Source organism: Leucopleurus acutus, assembly GCF_964270905.1.
Source record: "Leucopleurus acutus genome assembly, chromosome: 16".
NCBI classification, from domain to species: Eukaryota; Metazoa; Chordata; class Mammalia; order Artiodactyla; family Delphinidae; genus Leucopleurus; species Leucopleurus acutus.
Window position 1 is genome coordinate 50,170,151 of NC_139158.1, and position 24,368 is coordinate 50,194,518.

The following is a 24,368-nucleotide window of genomic DNA, read 5'->3' on the forward strand; positions in this document are numbered from 1 at the left end:
TGGATGAGGCTGGACCTTGTTTTTCTGGTGGGCAGGACGACATCCGGTGGTGTGTTTTGGGGTGTCTGTGACCTTATTATGATTTTGGGCAGCCTCTCTGCTAATGGGTGGGGTTGTGTTCCTGTCTTGCTAGTTGTTTGGTATAGGGTGTCCAGCACTGTAGCTTGCTGGTTGTTGAGTGCAGGTGGTCTTAGCGTTGAGATGCAGATCTCTGGGAGAGCTTTTGCCATTTGATATTATGTGGAGCCAGGACGTCTCTGCTGGACCAATGTCTTGAACTCAGCTCTTCCACCTCAGAGGCACAGGCCTGACACCCGGCCGGAGCACCAAGACCCTTTCAGCCACACAGCTCAGAAGAAAAGGGAGAAAAAAAGAAAGAAAGAAAGGAAGAAAAATAATTAAATTAAATTAAATTAAAAAGTTATTAAAATAAAAAAATTAAAAATTATTTAAAATTAAAAAAATTTTGAAAGAAAAAAAGAAAGAACAGAGCAACCAAACCGAAAACAAATCCACCAGTGATAACAAGTGCTAAAAACTATACTTAAAAAAAAAAAAAAAGACAGAACCCTAGACAAATGGTAAAACAAAGCTATACAGACAAAATTACACAAGGAATCATATACATACACACTCACAAAAAGAGAAAAAAGAAAGTATATATATATATATAAAAGGAGGAAGAGAGCAATGAAATCAATAAACAAATCTGCCAATGATAATAAACTCTAAATACTAAACTAAGATAAACATAAAACCAGAAACAAATTAGACACAGAAAGCAAACCCCAAGTCTACAGTTACTCCCAAAGTCCACTGCCTCAATTTTGGGATGATTCGTTGTCTATTCAGGTATTCCACAGATGCAGGGTACATCAAATTGATTGTGGAGATTTAATCCGCTGCTCCTGAGGCTGCTGGGAGACATTTCCCTTTCTTTTCTTTGTTCACACAGCTCCTGGGGTTCAGCTTTGGATTTGGCCCCGCCTCTCTCAGACAGGATGGGGTTAAAGTAGCAGCTGATTCGGGGGCTCTGGCTCACTCAGGCCAGGGGGAGGGAGCGGTACGGAATGTGGGGTTAGCCTGCGGCAGCAGAGGCCAGCGTGATGTTGCACCAGACTGGGGCACGCTGTGTGCTCTCCTGGGGGAGTTGTCCCTGGATCACAGGACCCTGGCAGTGGCGGGCTGCACAGGCTCCCGGGAGGGGAGGTGTGGTTAGTGACCTGTGCTTGCACACAGGCTTCTTGGTGGCTGCAGCAGTGGCCTTCGCATTTCATGCCCGTCCCTGGTGTCTGTGCTGTTAGTTGAAGCTCATGCCCATCTCTGGAGCTCGTTTAGCAGTGCTCTTAATCCCTTCTTCTCGTGCACCCCGAAAAAATGGTCTCTTGCCTCTTTGGCACCTCCAGACTTTTTCCTGGACTCCCTCCCGGCTAGCTGTGGCACACTAGCCCCCTTCAGGCTGTGTTCACACAGCCAACTCCAGTCCTCTCCTTGGGATCTGACCTCCCAAGCCAGAGCCTCAGCTCCCAGCCCCCACCTACCCCAGCTGGCGGGTGAGCAGACAAGCTTCTCAGGCTGATGAATGCTGGCACTGATGCTCTGTGCAGGAATCTCTGCTTTGCCCTCTGCACCCCTGTTGCTGCGCTCTCCTCCGTGGCTCTGAAGCTCCCCTACCCCACCACTCCCCGTTCCCGGTCTCCACCAGTGAAGGGGTTTCCTAGTGGGTGGATACTTTTCCTCCTTCACAGCTCCCTCCCAGAGGTGCAGGTCCCGTCCCTATTCTTTTGTCTCTGTTTTTTTCTTTTTTCTTTTGCCCTACCCAGGTACATGGGGGAATTCCTTGCCTTTTGGGAAGTCTGAGGTCTTCTGCCAGCATTCAGTAGGTGTTCTGTAGGAGTTATTCCACATATAAATGTATTTCTGATGTTTTTGTGGGGAGGAAGGTGATCTCCACGTCTTACTCCTCTGCCATCTTACTTTTTTTTTTTTTGCGGTACGCGGACCTCTCGCTGTTTTGGCCTCTCCCGTTGCAGAGCACAGGCTCCAGACGCACAGGCTCAGCAGCCATGGCTCATGGGCCTAGCCACTCTGCGGCATGTGGGATCTTCCCGGACCGGGGCACGAACCCGTGTCCCCTTCATCGGCAGGCGGACTCTCAACCACTGGGCCACCAGGGAAGCCCCCATCTTACTTTTTAACACTAACATCCTATGTGAAGTATTGCCAAAAATCTAATCAACTCTGTACATATAACTACCAGTTTACAGGAAGTAAAAGAATAGAGAAACATGCTAAAAAAATACAGTGGAAATCCAATGAAAATCCAGGGGAAACTCCAGGACAAGGGATCTGATTTCTTCAAAAAATAAGGAATTGCTGGAGGCAGCCTGCCGCGGATTTGAGCACCGGCTAATTGTGGACTCAGCCTACCTCCACAGGATCACTTTGCCTAAGAGAAAAAGCTGGGTATGTGGGAGAAGCCCCGGCACGCTAAGATTTCCCCCCCCCCCACCATTATATTCTATTAAACAACTTTGTGTGGGTTCAGTTTTCTTGACAAACCATAATGGTTACAAAACATAATTGTTTTATGCCTCTTCAAGAGGAAGAATGAACATGCCCAAGACTTATTTCGCCATATTCCCTTCACTTTTGTGACCACCTACAACCTTCCTGCAGAAGAAATGGTAAATTCTATTAAGATACATTTGCCTGTTTTTGCAAAGTTCTACCTCCTAAACCCAGAATACTTTCACATGAAATGAAGGACACCCTCTAGGACATCGCACGGCCTCTGAAGGCCAAAGATGACACAGATAAGCCCATAATTAAACCTCCAAGAAGGGATGAGAGGAGAGGAGACATCCCAGAGCTGAAGGCCAATTTCTAGAGCCCAAATGGCTCCCACCAAAAACGCAGGTCATCCACATGAACCAGTGTCTTTGTTCCTTGAAAGTCAAGGAGAAGAGCATACTCTACTGACCCCCTAGAATCATGTCCTCCAGCTCTGGCTCAACTCTCAGTACCACTTAGAACTTACACAGTACTTTCTATCTTCAAACAACTATGTGGACATTAACCAATTATTCTGTTCTTGGCCCTACGCCGGGTTACACTATCAAGATTTGACAAACACTTTGTACTCTCTGTAGTTCTGTAGGAATGTAGGTTTGTCTATTTCAATGAAAACTGAAGCCAAGCTGGGACCTTCGGCTGAAGGAAGCCTTGACAATTTAATATTTAATACAAACATCCTGTTCTCATAAATTGATCTTCTTTAACAGAAAAAAGAATTGTCATTAGAACACAGCTGAGCAAAAAGGGAAAAGGTTATAAACTTTGAAAAGAACAAAATAGTTAATGTTTGGAGCTTTGTAAGTGTTTTCAACAGACAGTTGTGCAGCTGTGGTTACTTGGGAGGTGGGCTTTTGCTTCACCTCCTTTCATCTGCCGATGGGTGCCTGTTATTGAAGGTTTACATTTTGTTTATGCTCTCCATGATGTGCAGATATTTTCTTTGCCTTTTGAATTTCCTCCTTCTTTCTTCCCCTTTGAAGCTCTTTTACTTCTCATTCACTGAGCTGATGAAGAGCAAGAGAGAAATGAGTCCTTAAAAAGAAAGCTACTTACTTAAAGCAAGATCAGGGACCACGGACGGAGCTGCCGTCCAAGCCTCTCCACCCTGTTCCTTCTCCAGCCTGATCTCTGCCCTGAGAGGACCACCCTCTCCCTCCAGGCCTTCCTCACTGCCTCTTCTGAGAGTCATGCTGCAGAACTGGCTCTCTGCAATGGAAATCAAGGCAACTGGCTCCAATGCCAGAACTTCACTGTGGCAAAAATATCTCCACTTTTCGTCAGACTTCTGAGCATCAGACAACTGGAGTATAACCAAGACCCACGAAATACCGTTTGCAATCTGGTCTTGATTTAAAAGCCGACCACATGGCATTTGCACTTCTCCTTGACTGACAAGTTCCTTCACAAAGCAGCCTTGGCATTCCTGTCCTGCTTGTCCCTGGGACTTCAGATAAGTAATTTTGGCATTGGCTATGCTGAAAAATATTCTACCAGGGAATGGAGCTATATGATCATCCCTAAAGGATAAGGGGTCAACCCTAATAACATTATGCCCCAATCAAAAATAGAAAAAAATAGAGACAACTTGGGTTTCAAAGAGCGTTAGCAGTCAACAAGCTGCTATTTCATGGTGGGCACTTGGTGATTAAAGTTTCCACTGGAGACTCGAGCACTCTTAATGGCTGGCATTTAGTAAAGCAAAGAAAAACAGAGGTTTATAAGAATCCTAGAAAAATTCCCTCCCACGGATTCCCGTGCCCTGGATTCCATATAACAATGTATTGAAATCACAATCTCACTTAAAGGTTTGACTCCAGGGACCCCAGTTTTCAGCAATTCAACAAGAGTTTCTTATAACTCCTGTATTATCTATTCTCTCTTTCTCTCCCATATAGATATTATGTCATACTGCCTTATAGTATTATATTCTATATTATTTATAATTTTGTGAGCATATGTTTTGTCTTTTTGTCTTAGCTTGGGAAAAGCAGCAGAACCTGAGACAAGGATGCAACTACCTCCTGGAATTGTCCAGCTGCAAAGTGAGAGACTGGAGCATTTACCCACCAGGTCCCGTCCCTCACTGTACAAGCGTCATCCCTGGGTGTACTGATTCCCCAGCTCTCCTGAGTAGCTCTGAACCAGCCAAACAAGCTCCAGCTTCCATGGCTTGGCAGGAGCCTCGGGGGCAGAGCAGAGAAAGCCATGTAGCACACCCTCCAAGTGAGATGCTGACAGCTGGAGTTGAGTCTTGAGGTCATTGAATTGTTTCCCACGCGTGGGCTGAAACCAGAAGTGGGCCATGAGTCTGTGATGCCAATACCAGTGGCATTGCTGTGTCTATCATGCCAACTTGGGCTGCAAGTTTCTCAGGGCAGAGGCTGTCTTCTCTGATTTGGTACCATCCATGCACCTTGCATAGCACCAGGTATTTGGAGGGAGGAGCAATAAATATTTCTGATGAGAACAAGTTCAGAATAAATCAATCATGTATGACCCAATGCTTCTTTTATTTCCTTCTATCTTCTTATGCTTAATTTCACTTGCCATTCTGCTAATATTTTATAACAAAACAGATAGTTGAGCCATGGTAGAAAGAGCATTGAAAGTTACAATGGCGGTGCCTGGGTTTGAGTCTTAGCTCAGCCTTAGACTAACTGAGTGGCATTGGGCAGGTCAAAAGTCTCTCCAAGCTTTGATTTCCAAACCTGTAAGATGCTTTCCTGTTGAGATTAATATCAAAATGAGCATATGCTTGTGTGAAAAGTAGTTGGAAACCATGGAAATGTGGAAGGGACATTCCTCCTCCTCATCCCCATGGATAGCTGCTTCCTAAATATCCACTCTTCCAATGTAAAAGTCTGAGCATTGCTAACTGCCCATGAGACACAGAACATAGGAAAGTGATACAGTCTGACCAGGGTCCCCTGCTACCTGATGAATTCTGAGCCATTTCACAACTTCTGGTCAATACACATCTTCCTAAAAGAGTAGATCTCACCAGCCCCCTTTGGTAAGAAAAGGTTGTCATGCAAAGACCCCAAATCAGCCACTTTTCTCAAAACCCCAGCTTATTTCCCTAAAGCCTTCCACTGTATCATTTACTTTCTACCACAAATAATGCTTATATAATAATCCATCTCAAAATGCCATAGCTTAAAGCAAAAGTCACTATGAAAAAAGGATATAGATTGGTTGAGTGAATAGAAGGATGGGTAGATAGATAGATGATAAAACAAATATAGTAAAATACTAGGTGGTGAGTAAATGGCTGTTCACTGAAAAATCCATTCAATTTTTCTCTATGTTTGAATTTTTCATTTAAAAATGTCAAAAGAAAAATTAAACATTATTTAGTTCACAAACACAGGCATACCTCTTTTTATTGCACTTGGCTTGCACTTCACAGATACTATGTTTTTTACAAATTGAAGGTTTGTGACAGCCCTGCACTGAGCAAGTCTATCTGTGCCATTTTTGAACAGCATTTGCTCACTTCGTGTCTCTGTGTCACATTTTGGTAACTATCAAAATATTTCAAACCCTCCCACCAGCAAAAAGATCACAACTAGCTGAAGGCTCAGATGATGGTTAGCATTTTTAGCAATAGTTTTTTTAAATTAAGGTATGCACATTAGGCATAATGCTATTGCACATTTAGTAGACTACAGTATAGTGTAAATGTAACTTTTACATGCACTGGTAAACCAAAAAACTCCTGTGACCCACTTTATTGCGATATTTGCTTTATTGCAGTGGTCTGGAACTGAACCAGCAATGTCTCTGAGGTCTGTCTGTATGCGGGTTCCTCTGTTCGGGGCTGGGCTGGGCTGATCTTGGCTGGGTGTACTCATGCTTCTGTCCTGTAAACTGCTGAATCCACTTGGGACATGTGGTCTAGGATGGCCTTACCTGGGATAACTCTCTTCCATATTTTGTCCTCCAGCAGGCTAGCAGGGGGTTGGTCGCATCATGGTCACAGGAATTCAGAGAAGTAGAATTATGAAAGGCTTCTTGAGTTCTTGGCTTGGAAATGTCACACTATCACTTTCGCTGCAGACTATTGGCCAAAGCAACTCATAAAGCCAGCCCAGATTCAAGAGGTAGGGAAATAATAAATAAGAAAAGTGAAGACCTGGGGTCATTTTTGCAATTGACTGCATCTAGCTTGCTGGTTGCTAACCACTGTTACCACAAAGCCATGGAGCTTCCACATTCAGACTTACATACTCAATTTCGATCACTCACCAGCAGTCACATGCATAGAACTTTTGGGGTCTAGACATCCTCAGATCTAAGAAGAGAGGGATTGTACTTTAAGATCTATATTGGTCAGGTGAGGCTGCAGGCCAAGTAAAGTTAGTAATTGCCCTCCTGAAGCACTAATCAGGAAGTGAAGGTTCTACCATTCACACTCAGGGGTCCTACTGCCCCCAGCCATCTCCATCATCCAATCCTATGGTTTGCCCTAAACCCATAGGTCTCCCTATGCAATCTCCTTCCTGGTGCATTGTTTTCCTTTACTTACAGCTTGTGGGCTGTCCCTTGTAAACTAAGATGAGGTCACTGACCCACCTTTCCCAGAGCTCATACCTTCCCTCTGTTCAGCAGAGATTTTAGGGTTCATCAAGCCTGCCATCAGAAGATGTCTCCTGGTCCTCCTCATAGTCAGAGGAATTAGGTGGACATAAGCAGTGCAGCCCTGTTCAGAGAATAAACTGTCTCTTTGTTCTGAGTGCTACAAACATGCCTGGGGTGAAAACTCCAACATCATTACCATCATACTAATAGACCACTGGCTCAGACAGCTAACAACAGGGGTGATGGCAAACACAACACTCTAAAAACTGGGAAGCCTAGTAAGCATTGCCCTCTTGAAAGCCAATTCAGGTGGAGGGTCTTTCAGCAACCTTATGTTACTAGTCTCAGTAAAGAGAAGCAGACAGTGACAATCACTTCCTAATAAGGACCATTGAGGTATTAGTAAGCGAGCTATGGAATCAAGCTTTTCTTGTTAGCCACTTACCAAACTCAAAGGCTATGAGATTTATGAGTTTTCAATTAGCCTTTTCATTACATCATTAGTACTTCCCTACCCATGCCACACAGAGAGAGCAGAAAGCTCTAATTTATGGTGTTTATTGATTATGTTATTTGATTATAGATGACAGCTAGGCCTGTCCAGCATTCTCAAGAGCTGAGGAGAGGATGACTTAGAGTGAAGAGTTAGGATGAGTGAGAAGTTGGACATCAGGGAAAAATGAACAGTTTTTTTGCTCAACATGAATGAAATCACAGACTCCTTGCCCCATTCTCTTTGACACAGACGATATTAGCATGGCCTGTAAAGGGACCTCCTTAATTTCTTAAAAAATAACAGTAAAAAGGAGAGAGAGAACAGAGAACTGAAATATTTGCAACAATCCTCATTTTAATAGGTCAGATGATGCCAGAGATGTAAGCCACACCCACTCTAAGTACAAATCAGATACTTCTGTCCACTAGACCTCCATTTAGACTCAGAGAGTAGACACTGGTGTAGTGACCTACTGAGCCCAAGATGAGTGACTACCTTCCACGTACCTGCATCCTCCATCTGTAAAAGGAGGGGTTAAAACTAGGTCCTTTTTCAGATGTCTTCCACCACTAATATTCCGGGACCCCGAAGCCAATATCTAATACCTGCCTTCCGCAGGCCAGTCACCCTTACCAGTGCTGAGTCCCCAAAACAATCCTGGAAGGTTGGCATCATACTAAACCCTGTTTTCCTAAGACTTACAAGGGTTTCAAGACTTGCTGATTCCCTGCTACTCACAGCTGCTGTGAGGAAGAGCAGCACGAGCATCCCAGGGAACCTGCGTGAGAGGCAGAGTTTCAGGCCCCACCCACACCTACTGGGTCTGAATCTACAGTTTAACAAAACCCCCAGGGGATTCGTACCCATGGCACATTTTAAGAAGCATTGCCCTAGGTCACAAAGCCACGAAATGTCAAAGCCAGAAGGCAAATTCAACACCACCCCCCCACCCCAATATTATATCCTGTATTTTCCCACCCATACCACACCCATGAGTCCTCCTTCCAGAAGAAACAGGCACTTGTTTAGTTCCTCTTATCAGCCATGGTCAGGATGCCAAGCAAATGTCCAGATACGCTCTGCAATGTTTCTCCAACATGTTTTTTTAAACCTATTACGGTAAGTCCCCTACATACGAACCTTCAAGTTGAGAACTTTCAAATTACCACGTGCATGCATCCTCTACAAGTGGCTGTGCTTTTGTGTACTTTACAGTACTATACAGATTACAGTAGTACAGTATCCTTTATGTCAAGCCCAGGATGTCATCGATGACAAGAATAAAAGAGCTACTACCCAGACATCACTGGATCGTTTTATCAAGAGGGTAGATAGAATTGAATCCAGCAGGGAACCAGAACCTGTGGCACTAATGTCAGGCATGAGTGAAATTGCAGCTTGCCCTCCATCTCCTATTGCTGATGATCCTTCAGCCCTACCATCTCCCACCTCCTCTCCCTCCTCCAGTCAGTACCTCTTTTTGCCTGTTCACTCGATGCCAGCCCCTGTGTGCCAGCTGTTGTACTGTACTACTGTACTTTTCAAGGTAGTGTACTGTAAGATATAAAATGTTTTCTTTATATTTTGTGTTTGTTGGTTTTTTATGTATTATTTGTGTGAAAAGTATTATAAACCTATTACAGTACAGTACTATAGAGCCAATTGTGTACCTAAGCTAACTTTGTTGGTCTTACAAACAAATTGGACTTACGAACACGCTCTCGGAATGGAATTCGTTCATATGTAAGGGACTTACATACTTACTTACTGTAGACACCACCAGAATCATAGAATCTTTCACTTGATGGTTTGCATACCATGTAATTAAATTAATTACACGCCCATGTAATTAAATTAATTTTAAATCCAAAATGACAGCATTGCCAATAGTCTTGGAAATGATAGATAAACCAACTTTTCAAATGACTTTAAAGGTAGGACCCAGGAATAAAACTAAAAGAAAAGCAAAGAGGGTTTGTTTTTTTTCTGTCTGTGAAAAGATTCTTTAAAAATAAAAAAGTTAAAATAATTAATTTTTTAAAGAAGTTTGTTGATGATGGGGTGGCAAAGGGCCACTACAAGCAGCAGGAAGGACTTGCTTTAAGGAGAATTGGCCTTGGTTTCTCTCTTGATGTTTCAGCTTAGAAAACATCAGAGGGGACCTCCGCTTAGCTGTGCGCAGTGCCGGTCTGGAGACCCCTGGGCAGACTAGGCCCCCATTGGTTGGGTTACTCTGGAGCTGTAAACACGGTGCTCTCCCAATCTGCTTTCCAAGATGAACTGTATATAGAGCATGTGTGTGGCGGGAGATGATAGCTCGCTTGAGGCTTTCAGCGATCGATGTTTACAGACTATAATGGAAACCACAAGTTTCTTCTTTAACTCGAGTCAGTATACATTCCTTCAACCCGCAGGCAAATTGGAGCAGGGAGGGGGGTTGGGAGAGGTTCACAATGAGTCATCATTTCACATTTTTTAACAGCTTAATGAGCATCTAGAAGTGCCGTATTAGCCAGCAAAAATACAGAGTCTTCTTTCCCCACCAATTTCAGCAATGACCCTATTTGGATGTGGAATTTCTTGAGCATCTATTTTCAGTGACTCCCCTCGTGGAAGGTGAATGAATACTGTCTCTGCCACAGAGTTACAAACAAAAACATATGAAAGGCCCCACAGCTAACTTTAAGTTAATAACCTTCCCTCATTTTGCCCCAAGTTTGGGAAGAGAAAAAAGTGATTTCTCCTAGGTTCCATTAATCCTCTGGAAGCCCCAGCCCGGGGTGCTTGGAAGGAAAGACAGAATTCTCAGATCTGCAGAGCAGTTCCCTCAGCCAAGTTCCACGGTGCTAACAGACAGATGTAAATATAGCTGAGGTTCTACAGCCACAGCTGTGCGCCTCTGGATCTCTCAGATCTATGTGTGTGATCATCAGAATTTTTCAGATCATCTAAAATAGCAGTCTCTGTGTGATCTTGGCAACTTTGGTATCCTGACCCACTTTCATATTTTATTTTCAGGGGCCACGTGCATTATCTGGGTAAAATAATGGGCAAAAGTACAGGATTTCCCAAAGCGACTTAATGTCTTGAATGTATGTGTGTTTGTACATAGATATTTTAATGCAATATTAAACATCATTAGCATTTCAATATCTCTGATAATTGAGAGAGAGAAACTGAGTTTGTTCCAAGTTTTTTCCTGAGCTCCTAATAAATTATCCTTTGTCTTTTCACTTTTCTTTCTCCAATCCTTTTTAATATTATAGGCTGACCATATACTGGCTCCCAAGCCAGCTACAAGGTCTGAAGTACCCCCTTTGTCCTTTAGACCAATATTTGAATCTCTTGGATCAGTGTCAATTCTGCATCAGCCTAAAGGAAGGAGATGTCAAGAGTCACCCCGTTTCATGAGAATAATTCTGTGAGATTTTCTACTTGAATTTACAAAACATAAAATGCAAGGGTACCCTTTCTGTAATAAAGGCAGGGTACATGACTTTGAGATCTTGGGGACATTTCTTCATGCCCCTACAGATTAGCTTTAAAACTACCTGCTATTTTAGAGCAAACATTCATTTAAAGATTGAATTGTAACTCCTATAGAATTTGTGGCAATCGAGAAAAATATTCCTATTATATAATTCTGTGTGAATTCAACTGAGTTTCAGCTCAAAAGAATCTGGAATTCTTATCATAGATGATAGGAAAATAAAGGGTTAAAGAAGTGAATATGTTTTTAATTGCTTTCTAAACTAATAAACCTATTATAAACCTATTACAGTACAGTACTATAGAGCCAATTGTGTACCTAAAATATTTTAGGTGAAATGCTGATTTCACTGGGTAAATTCCTCAGAATAAGGCTAATTGACCTTTTTAATAAAAAGGTCATCTCTCTACATTTATCATTCAATCTTATCATAGCACACTACTATTCAATATAGTCTTCTGAGGACTCTCTCAGGATAATTTCATGACTCTTACCTCAGTTTTCACTCTTTTTCTTCTCCTTTTCTGGAGGAAATCCATGTGTCCTGTGGACTGTGGGCCCCCAAAAGGAGGTTGTAACTATATACAAAGAGATGTGTGGACAGAGAAATTTCCATATTTGTCATTTCATTCATTCTTTAATTCATTCAGCAGCTATTTATTGAGAATCTAGTATGTATGCTATGCTAGTGGCTGGGAGACTGGCAATTGACAGAACTCATGCATTCATGTAGCTTCCATTTTAATGGGGTTATAAAGTGTGGCTAGTGGTGATTAAATAACTAATTAACAAGATAAATTAATAAGAAAAGTATCAAATGGTGTTACATGCCATGTAAAAAATTAAAGGTAAGTGGACTTCATTTGGATTCTGATTGAAAAACCAATTGTAAAAGGCAGTTTTGAATCAATCGAGGAAAACTGAACACTGTGTATTTTATGATGTTAACAAAACAATGCTAATTTTGTTGGATAGTGGTTTTATGCAGATGTTTAAAAAGAAAGATACGTCCTTATCTATTAGAGATAGCTACTGAAGTGCTTACAAGTGAATTTGCTAGGATTTGCTTAAGAACTTTCTCAAAAGAAGGAGTGATGATAGAAGAAACAAGAAAGGCAGAAAGAATGGTTGTTATTGCTAGGTGATGACCACAAAGGATTCACTGTACAGTTTTCTCTACATTTGTGTGTATTTGAAAATATCCTTAAAAGTTAATAATCATAATCGTAATGCCTTATTGCATTGGTGTGCAGAGTTAACGTTGTCTGAACACCAGGATGTGGCAGCTGCCCTGCCGACACAATTATTGTGGCCACTCCATAGGAACAAGATGGATCCTCACCCAAAATTTGGTTCAGATGTCAAGAATAGTGATGCCATCCATACACCAAGAGGTAATACAAAGATTTATTGTTTATATCATGAGGCTTTGCAGGGAGAACAGGGCAGCCCCCTGCCCCAACCCCGGCTGATCTGAAACTGACTTGGTGTTTTCATTGTGTTGTGGGTGGGTCCGGGTAAGGGTTCCCATGTGCAGACAGGGCCTCGTGTGGCTTGAATCTCCTACCAGCTCCAAATGGAGCACCAGGTTTTTTTTTTTTTTTTTTTTTAAACCAGGGGTCCCAGAGGTGGGGCACAAGGGAGAAGGGCTGGAGGTTGACTCAATTGCCAATGGCCAGTAGTTATCAATCATGATGAGGTAATGAAGCCTCCATAAAAACCCCAAAGGCAGGGCTTCTGGTTGGTGAACATGGAGCTTGGGGAAAGGGTGCACACCTGGAGAGAGCATGGAATCTCCTCCTCTTTTCCCCACACCTTGCCGTGTGCATCTCTCCCATCTGGCTGTTCCTGAGTCATACCCTTTCATCATCAATGGGTGATCCAGTAAGTAAAATGTTTCTCTCATTTCTGTCAGCTGCTCTAGCAAATTAATCAGACCCGAGGAGGGGGTCATTGAAGCCTCAATCTATAGCAGGTTGATGGGAAACATAAGCAATGACCTGGACTTGTGATTGGCCTCTGAAGTGAAGGGGAAGGGTCAGTCTTGTAGGACTGAGCCCTCCACCTGTGGGATCTGGTGCTGTCTCCAGGTGGACAGTGTTAGAATGGAGTTAAATTGTGGGACACTCAGTGGGTGTCCGAGAATTTCTTGTTGGTGAGCACCCCCATCCACAGCATATATACATCCAAAAGTTGGATTTCATGACCAGAACCTCTAACCATGCAAGAGTGTGAGCTCAGTGATGCTAGACTTTTGGTTTTGTCATGACAAGTCGGAAGTCTAGATTTCTTTTTTATGTCCAGATGTGTAAATGTTGGCAATAAATTTAATTTTTAAATATACTTTGCAGACCAACACTCTGTAGCTTGAACAAAACAGGTCTGTTGGTTAAAAGTGGTCTTTGGATAGCCAGTGTGCAACCTCTGAGCAAAAGAATCACAGAGATTCCAACATAGAAGGTCTGATGAGACAGCTTTGATTGGTTTCTCTAAACGCTTCTGGGTGAAGCTGGTGCTGATGGTGCTGGCCCGTGGACCACACCTGGAGTAGCACTGTTCTATACTTCTACTCCATTATGCTTTCTCCACCTTATTGGACTGCATAAGGTCCAATATTTCATAGTCTTGGTTGGAGCAGCCTATGCTTCTTCTCTTCCCTTTCATTGAGCATCCTACCTGCCTACTGACACCTCTCCTTCCCTTTTCTCAGCACTTTTCAGGAGACAAACTGGATTCTCAGGTTAGCCATTGATGCCCTTTTTCTATCCCTTTCTCAAAATGAAATGAAATAGCATGAAACACATCATGATATAGAAAGGCAGACAGAACTTCAAATAAGTTGGCTCATTATTTCCCTCCACAAACTAGGGAAGGGCATAAACAAAACACGGTATTGCTGAGGGGAAGCCAGTGCAGGCTGCACTTGGTTTTCACCAAGCAAGTGACCTCCTCCAGTGAATTAAATGCCCAGAGCCCCAGTCTCATCTGGTCCTCATTTTCAATTGTCAGTAAACTGATATGGTTTTTTTTTTCACTTTCATTATAGCTTGTTTTCATCTAGTTTATATTTCCAAATGTACTGGTTTTCAAGCCTGAACTGTCATATCAAAAAAATAAAAAATATAGGTTAGCCGACCCAATGGCAGCAGGCAGGGGGCCCAGCCTTTGGCTTATGGGAACTCCTTGGAGATTTCCTTTACTCTGAGCTAACACCAATGGGAGTCACCAAGTTGGTGGGGTGGAGGGGTGTAAAGTGACTATTAAAGGGGGTGGGGGGGGAACTGCCTTACTTACCCCTGTGTGGGGTGGTATGCTGAGCAGAGAGAAAAGAGAATGAAAAAATCCCTAGAGTTTTCCACGTACTATGCTCTCTGACACCTTCTAGCAAGGACACAGAGGGAGTGGAGGGCTAGGCAAAGGGGTCACCAGTCTTACAGCAGAGATCTGTAAACTTGCCAGATGATGGAGAAAAGGTCTGACTCTTCCAACCAGTGAGAGTGGAGACCCATGTTTTGTGCACAGAAAGAAACAGCCAAAACTCTTCCCTCTGACTCAGTCTCAAAAGAATTAGCAAATGGAACGAACACAATGGGGAATGAGCTATGAACATTCCCAGCACCCACTCCGAAGTACATAGACACACCCTTCTGTAGGACGAAAGCCATCCAGGGTGACCCTCACAGGTGCCTGCCAGGCCTCCAGCTGCACCATTATTGGAGGGTCTGAGCTCATTCTCTTGGGCAAGGGCCTCCCTCTGCTGAGCTCCCCACAGCTGGGTCAAGGCGTGTTTCCACCCCACGGCAGGAGGTATGACTTTGGCGATGGGGGGAGTATGGTAAACAGACTTGCAATCTCTCCAGGGTAGAGCTCGAGACCTCATGGTCAGTACTTAAGAGACTCAGGCCACCCTCAAATCTAGATGTGGTGGTGAATTAGGAGTCATCACAAGGCAGGCTCCATTTTCTATATCTCAGTTCAGAGCTAAGCTTTCTCCTTTACAGAAATGATTTAGAATATATCCCCAAACATGCTCTTCCTCCAAGTTTAACTTTTCATGTAGCAGCATAAAAAAATAAGTATTTGAAGTGTTGGCCTTCAGGGTCTTTCTCTGAAGTTTCTTTCCTCCTGGCTGATTCCAAGGCTCGTTCTTTTTTATGCTGTCCATCTCTTCTGCCAAGGTCCTTGTTGTCCCTGAGTGGTAGCCCTCCCCCTTCGGAGGATGCTTGAACTCTCTGCTCTCTAGTCTCTTCATGAAGCTTCTGTTTCCATCTGGTATTAAGTTCAGGAAGTTGAAAAACTGTCCCCAGTTCCCATCTTTTATTGGTAGCTGGACCATTCTCTCTTGCTCTATTTTCTCCATTTTCACACACACACACACACACACACACACACACACCACACCTCTTCTCGCCATTATCTCTTCCTCTCTCCCTCCCACTCTTGACCTTCAGAAACCCAGGGCAATATACATCAGACAGTAGTAAAACTGATTACATTTTCAGGCTTTGCTGGGTATTGTGTTTTAGAGGAATTATCTCACCCATTCCTCAAATAATTCTGTGAGTGAGGAGCCATGCCATGCTCATTTGGGGATTCAGAGAGGTTAAGTATTTAGGCTGAAGTTGAACAGCTAGCAGATGATGCAACCAGGATTTCAATTCCAGCATTGACTCCAGGGCCCCTGGTTTAAACATACATTATGTTAACTCCTTCTCCCTCTCACAAGTGCAGAAAAGAATCTGATGAACTTCCCTCCAGAGCTGAGGATAAGCTGCCCAAGCCTACATTTTGGCTCAAGTACTTGGCATCTGAGAAACGTTCAGAATTCTGCCGCACAGGGGGACCCTGTTCTATCAAGAATCAAGGCATCACGTCTGGTAACAGCAGTCATTCCCAACCTTAGCTGCACTGGGACCTGGAGCTTTTAGAATCCTGATGCCCAGTCCACACCCTCATCTGATAACATCAGAATACCTGGGGAACAGAGGCCAGGCATCAATATTTTTTAAATCTCCCCTGGTGATTCCAGTGTGCTACCTGAGACTGAGACTGAGAATCATTGAAATAGTGAAATGTCAGACAACATCAAGCAAATTAGGAGAGCTCCTTTTGATGGGTGGCAGCGCTATCTCAACATCGTTGAAGTCATGGTATTGTGATCAAATTCATGCTTTTCCTCTGTATCACATCAGCCAGGGAGAAACCTACCTAACAGTATCCAAAATGGCAGATGGCTATAAATAAAACCATTTTCAACTTGGAATCAATGAAACCTGGGTTTAGGGTCTATCAGTCTGCCATGTGCTAGCTGTGTGACTTTTTTTAATCTGTGGTAAGATACATAAAACAAAATTTACCATCTCAACCATTTTAAGTGTACAATTCAGTAGTACTTTTTTTTATTGTTGAAGTATAGTTGATTTACAATATTGTGTTAGTTTCAGGTGTACGGCAGTGATTCAGTTATACATATATACGTATATATCTATATTCTCTTTTAAAATTCTTTTCCATTATGGTTTTTTACAAGATAGTAAATATAGTTCCCTGTGCTATACAGTAGGTCCTTGTTGGTTATCCATTTTATATATAGTAGTGTGCATCTGTTAATCCCAAATTCCTCATTTACCCCTCCCACCTGCTTCCCCTTTGGTAATCATAAGTTTGTCTTCTATGTTTGTGAGTCTGTAATTCAGTAGTATTAATTATGTTCACATTGTTGTGCAAACATCACCACCATCCATCCCCAGAACTCTTTTCATCTTACAAAACTAAAACTCTACACCCATTAAACTACAGCTCCCCATTCCTCCCTTCCTCCAGCCCCTGGCAACCACCATTCTACCTTCCCTCTGTCTGAGTCTGACTACTCTAGGTATCTTATATAAGTGGAATCATGCAACGTCTAACCTTTTAAGATTGTCTTATTTTACTTAGCATAATATCCTCAAGTTTCATTGATGTTGTAGCATGTGTCAGAATTTCCTTCCTTTTTAAGGCTGGATAATATTGCTTTGTGTATATATACCACATTTTGTTTATACATTCTTCCACTGATGGACACTTGGGTTGCTATTACACCTTTGGCTTTTGTGAATAATGCTGCTATTGTCATGAGTGTACATATATCTCTTTGAGACTCTTTCTAATTCTCTCGGTATATACCCAGAATTGGAATTGCTGGATCATTAACTGGGTGAATTTAAGCAACTCACTTAAATCTTCCTGAGCACCTATTTCCTTATTGGTAAAATTTGTGTTTTTTAAACATGGTTCTAGATGCTAGGGATACTGCAGTAAACAGGACAGGTAAGGTTCTTATCCAGAAGGTGAAACAATTCCTACTACCAGCTACCCTAAAATGAATGAGATGACTAAGGTTTTCTAACTTTCATTACAAATTTGATCTATTAAAGTTTGAACTTCTCACTGGGGGTTGAGAACTTTGTACCAAGGAACAAAATGAGTTTATCTGGAAGTCTGAGATTGATGAATGCAAGAGAAAGAGGCTCCCATGTTCTATCTTTGATGGAAGAAAAACTGAGTCCTGTAATTTTGGCTGGATGAGGAGATGGTCAATCCCAGCCATGTTTCCCCTTGGGTGTGGCATTAGCAAGAATTCATGCCAGGACATAATTAAACATTTCAAATATCCTTTTTCAAGGAAAGGGGGAAAGAAACTATCCCAAAGTGCACACACACACACACAAATATCCTGCATTTTTAGATGCATCTTAGGAAAACTTCTGAGACAACCTACAACTACATCAATCCATGAACCCTGCAAGTCAAAAATCACCATATAACCAAATAATAAAGAAGTATCTGATACATCCAAATTCAAGGGCAATGGATGATTTAAAGAGTTGTCCAGAATTCTTTGTGAAGAATGAATTGTGTATTAGCTTCCCTTAAACACGATAATTTCTTAAAGCAACAGGAAGGGAGGTGGAATATAAGTAATAAGAAATGTGCATGACTGTAGACTAGGAATTCTCCATTCAGGCACCTTTTGAGAGAAAACTTATTCTTTTAAAAAATATAGAAAAATACAAAGAAAAATATAACAAACACCCATGATTCAGACTTCTGTTGTTTTTGTTGTTGTTTAATCAAACTTATTGAAGTGTAATTTATATACAGTAAATAAAATACACACATTTTTAAGTCTAAAGTAAATTTGAATCTTGATAAATGTATACATCTGTGTAACAACCCACCCAAGCAAGCTATAAAACGTTTCCATCACCTGGAAAATTCCTTTGTGTCCCTGTGCAGTCTACTCCTGGCTCAGGCAAACACTGCTCTGATTTCTATCACTGTAGATTAATTGTGCCTATTCTAGAAATTCAATTAAATGAAATATACAGGATATACTAATTTTTGTCTGGCTTATTTTGCTCAGTATTCATCCGTGTTTTTGCACGTGTCAGAGGTTTATTTTATTTTTTTGCTGAGTTGTATTCCTTTGTACAAAGGTACCACAATTTCTTTATCCATCCTCCTGGCTTGTTTCCAGCGTTTGACTATTACCGATGAAGCCACTGTGAGCATGTACAAACCTTTTTGTGGACATACATTTTTATTTTTTGTGTGGAAATATCCAAGAGACATATTTCAGGTTCATAGAATAGATGTTTAACTTTATAAGAAATGGTTAAACTGTTTTCCTAAGTGGTTGTCAAATTTTATACTCACACCAACAATGTATGAGATGTGAGATATCCAGTTGCTCCATATTCTTGCCAACAGCTGGTATCGGCAATATTTTGAAATTTATCATTCTGGTGGGTATGTACTAAGAACTCATTATGTTTTTAATTTACATTTCCTTAGTGACTAATAATGCTGAACATCTTTTTTGTGGGCTTAGTGGCTTATTAGTCAGCTCGGGTTGTCATGACAAAACCATGGATTGGATGACTTAAACAACAAAAACTTAATTTCTCACCATTCTGGAGGCTGAAGGTCTGAGATAAAGGTGCCAGCCTAGTTGGGTTCTGGTGAGGACTCTCTTCTCGGCTTGCAGACAGCCATCAGTGTGGTGGGTGGGGGTAGGGGGAAGGCAGGGTGGTGAGAGAGAGAGAGAGAGGACATCCTCTGATATGTCTTCTGATAAAGGCACTAAACTCATCAGACCAGGGTCCTACCCTCATGACCTCACTAACCTTATTACCTCCCCAAATCTTCATTTCCAAATACCATCACATTGGGCATTAGGACTTCAACATATGAATTTTTGAGACCACAAGCATTCTGTCCATAACACTGACCATTCTTATAAGCTCTATATTGAAGTGTCTATTCAAGTCTTACTTATTTTTGTATTGATTTGTCTGTCTTATAATTGAATTGTACTAGTTATTTATATACTTTAGACCAAAGTCCTTCATCAGACATATTTATTGCAAATACTTTCCTTTGCCTGAGGAGACAGACTCCAAAAAATATTGCTATGACTTACATCAAAGAGTGTACTGCCTGTATTTTCTTCTAGGAATTATGGTTTCTGGTCTTACATTTAATCCATTTTGAGGTTTTGTATATGGTGTAAGAAAATGTTCTGATTTCATTCATTTACATGTAGCTGTCCAGTTTTCCCAGCACCATTTATTGAAGAGACTGACTTTTCCTCATTGTATATTTTTTGCCTCCTTTTCATAGGTTAATTGACCATATGTGTGTGGGTTTATTACTGGGCTGTCTATTCTGTTCCATTGATCTCTGTGTCTGTTTTTGTGTCAGTACCATACTGTTTAGATTACTGTAGCTCTGTAGTATAGGTTGAAGTCAGGTAGCATAATGCCTCCAGTCCTGTTCTTTTCCCATCAAAATTGCTTTGGCTGTTCAGGGTCTTTTGTGGTTCCATATAAATTTTAGAATTATTTGTTCTAGTTCTGTGAAAGATGTCATGGGTATTTTGACAGAGATTGCATTAAATCTGTAAATTGCTTTGTGTAGTATGGACATTTTAACAATATTAATTCTTTAAATTCATGAACATGGGATATCTTTCCATTTCTTTGTATTATCTTCAATTTCCTTCATCAATGTTTTAGAGTTTTCAGAGTATAACTCTTTCACCTCCTTGCTTTAACATAGTATTAGAAGTCCTAGCCATAGCATTCAGACAAGAAAAAGAAATAAAAGGCATCCAAATTGGAAAGGAAGAATTAAAACTGTCACTATTTGCAGATGACATGATAGTATATATAGAAAACTCTAAAATCTCCACCAAAAAAATTAGAACTAATAAATGAATTCAGTAAAGTTGCAGGATACAAGTTTAATACACATAAATCTGTTGTCTTTCTATGTACTAATAATGAACTATCAGAAAGAGAAAGCAAGATAACAATCCCATTTAAAATAGCATCAAAAAGGTACTTCCCTGGTGGTCCAGTGGTTAAGACTCCATGCTCCCAATGCAGGGGGCCCAGGTTTGATCCCTGATCAGGGAACTAGGTCCCACATGCTGCAACTAAGAGCCCACATGCTACAATTAAAAGATCCTCCATGCCACAGTGAAGATTGCACATGCTGCAACTAAGACCCAGTCCAGCCAAATTAATTAATTAATTAATTAATTTTTAAAAAATAGCATCAAAAACAATAAAATACCTAGGAATAAACTTAGCCTATGCATTTTCTTAATAATATCTTTTGGGGGCTTCCCTGGTGGCGCAGTGGTTGAGAGTCTGCCTGCTGATGCAGGGGACACGGGTTCATGCCCCAGTCCGGGAAGATCCCACATGCCGCGGAGCGGCTAGGCCTGTGAGCCATGGTCGCTGAGCCTGTGCATCTGGAGCCTGTGCTCCACAACAGCAGAGGCCGCAACTGAGAGGTCCGTGTACCGCAAAATAATAATAATAATAATAATAATATTTTTTGAAGAGCAGAAGTTTTAAATTTGATCACAAACATTTAATCTTTTTTTTCCTTTGAAAAGTAGTGCTTTGGAGTCATAGCTAAGAAATACTTGCATATCCCAAGGTCATGAAGATTTTCCCCCATATCTTCTTCTAGAAGTTTTAGATTTTTAGCTTTTATGTTTAGGTCTAGACCCTAATTTGAGTTAATTTTTATAATATGTCATGAAATAAGGACTGAATTAAATAAATTAATGCGTTTGACAGAGGCGAGACAATAAATGATAAATTCCATTATTATTACATTTATGAATTATTACTTTTATTAGCATTTAAAGATATTAAAGGCCATAGATATCCATTTACTGTAAAAGACTAGGAAGATTCGCATTAAGGGGGGAAAAAACACGGTGGGACACTTACCAAAACAAAGAATTTTTTCCTTGCAAGAAGCCTGCCTTAACTGGCAGAGTTGATGGCTAGAGTGATGTTTAAAATTTTTCACCAAAATCCAGTTGGCTCATCCCCAAGGGAGCCTGCAAAGAGTTCCCATGTAGAAGGACCCAGTTCTCCTCATCTCTCTCTGCCCCAGAAGGTCATTCTCTGGCTGGGGCTCTATCAACCTAAGGCAAGCTAGAAAGTCTCAGATGGAGGGTAACAACTCAGGAGCAACCCTCAATACAAGAGGGTCAGAGTTGGTGGAGACAGGCCCAAGCTGCTATATCCTCCAACGGACAATTTTCAGTTGTGTTTTACACAGTGACCCAGAGGGTCCCTGGCAGGAGTGGGCCCTACGGAGGTGTTCTGTTCCTCACAATCCTTTTTTGGCTTTTTTCCCTTTCCTCTCTCACTTGCCCCATTCCCTCAATGTGCTTTCTGGAATCCACTCCCAAATAATCTACTTAGACCAAAATTCTTTTCTGAGGGTCTGCATTTGAGCAATCTAAACTAAAACAGAAGATGACCTCAGAAATGCAATGCTCTGGACACATATGAGCACTTCCAGTGAAAGGTGACCCTCTCTGGAGAAAGAAGTAGAGGAAGGAGAGAGTGATTGATTCTAAATCAAGGCCCCAGGTTGGAAATAAAATAGAGAGATAGTCACTCAAGGTAGTTTTTGTTCCCAAACCATCCATGGTGTCACACCCATAGGCTCAAGAGTCTTTGTTCTAGAAACTTCTTAGCCAATTATTTCACCTTGCTCAAGGTAGCAGTCTCACAAAACAGTGGAGTAATGTCTGAGTCGTGCCTGCTTCTTTTCCACAAGCCACAAGCCATAAACCAAAGGAGGGCGGACATAATCTCAAGCACAACAATTTTGCAATACAGACAGTTTTCTTTGAAAAGGCTCTACGAATATATTTCTCTCACTTGGGAACTTCAATAGAAGATAATTATTCTTTTCTGCCTTATAATATATATTAAAAATGTTCAAATGTGGCTTTCCAGGGATTTCTGCCAAATAGTTTTAGGCACCAGATCCAGCTTTACTTAATTTTATATGGCCTGCTTAGCCTATTACAAAATATCTTTTCATGCAGTATGAATTTGCTAAAGAGGCTAAAATCTATTCCTTTCTATTAAAATCTCAATTTGAAAAGCCTTCAAGGTTAGGGACTTTTACCCTCAGATCTATCTCCTGAGGAGATAGCCACTGAAAAGAGATAGAAAACCTCCTGAGATGTTGTACACTTTTCTAGGCTGTCACAACCACCATGAAACAAAATCAAACATGACCATCACCTTCCAGGAAAGGCCGTGTACATGAAAAGAAGGCTATTTTCAGGTAAACAGTGTGTTTTGTTACCACACGGGCACACAATATCTCAACCACTATGTCTCATGGACTTTTCTGTTTTTATGAGCTTATGCCAACAACTAGTAAGGAGCACAAAAGCCTGTGCGAAACTTTGCATTCGTTGGAGTGTTTGTGTTGGCTTCCTTAAAATCGGCTGATTTCCAAATCTCATTCTCCACCCCACCTTAGTTATATTTATACCGTTGTGCAGAACAAACTTGGATCTGTATTTAAATGTGAAATGCTTTGTGGCCATTCGTGCAAATCTCTTTATCGGGGTCTCGCACATTAACGCCCTTCACAATTGACCCACAGGCCAATTGTTTAACACGTTTCCACGGGGCTGCTTTCACGCACTCACAGCCCTGTTTTTACTTTTCTTAGCTTTCCTGGACAATCAAAAGGAAGTGGAACAGAGCCGGCTCGCTGAAAGCTGGAGCTGCCCTGTGTCTCCTCCTGCCTTCTGTCTCGGGTTTTGTTTTTCTGCTTCTTTTTTTTCTTTTTTTCTTTTCCGTCATTTTTGGTGGCAGAGCCAGACTATGTAGCTACAATCTCTTGATCCCCGTGTCTGCTGCTTTTTCCCTTCTGGCTCAGAGTCAATGTGAAGACTCACTGTGACCAGTCCCATGAGCCAGACCCTGCCACCTTGATTTCAGTGGAATTGTGTTCTTTGTTGTTGATTTACAAAAGCAATGCAAAGGGGTAAAAGGGGTATGTGTGTGGTGGTTGGGGGGGAGGGGGAGGGCTGAGGGTGGGGTGAGGATAAAACCCCTCTTAGGAAATGTAAATGTCTTCATCCTTCTTTAATTTGGGGCTTGCTTTAACTTATAGGGTTCCACATGATTTTCTCCTCTCTTCCCATTTTTTCCCTTGAAGAGGAGGGTTGCAATCTGGACAAACTGAAGCAGATAGATTTCAGGTGCCCAAGGTACTTTATTTGAAAGAATGCTTCATGAGGTGCTATAGCTGCTTAGTCTCTCTAAGCTGCAGTTTTCCCTTCTGTAAGAAGACAGATTGATTTCTATTTATTGAGTGTTACCGTGGTTACGAGATACAGTGTGCATACATGTAACAGACAGTAATGATGTCTGTCTCATATGATGGCTGTGAATGCTTAATAAACTATCGTACATAAAGCACAGACCACAGGGTCTGACAAGCAGTGAGTGTGCAGAAATGTCAATCACCATCATCATCATGAATCTTGAATCATAGTGAGAGTTAAGAGGTTGAGGAACTAACAGTGAATGTCTCCACTATGGTTAATTTCATGATCAAGAGCCCAGGTTTTGTAGTCCAGCACACCTGCCTGCAAATCCCCACTCCACCATTTCCACATCTGTGACCTTTGGCAAGTTATCTAAGTTCTTTAAGCCTCAGTGTCCCCATCTGTAAAATGGGGACAATAACTTATCTGCCTTAAAGGATTGCTATAAAGATTGTGCTTATATATGTAGTTAGCACAGTGTTTTGATTATCAACATATGCTTTACATATCAGTATATGGTAGGTATTATTAATATTACTTGCCTATTTAATGTACTTTTATTATAAGGA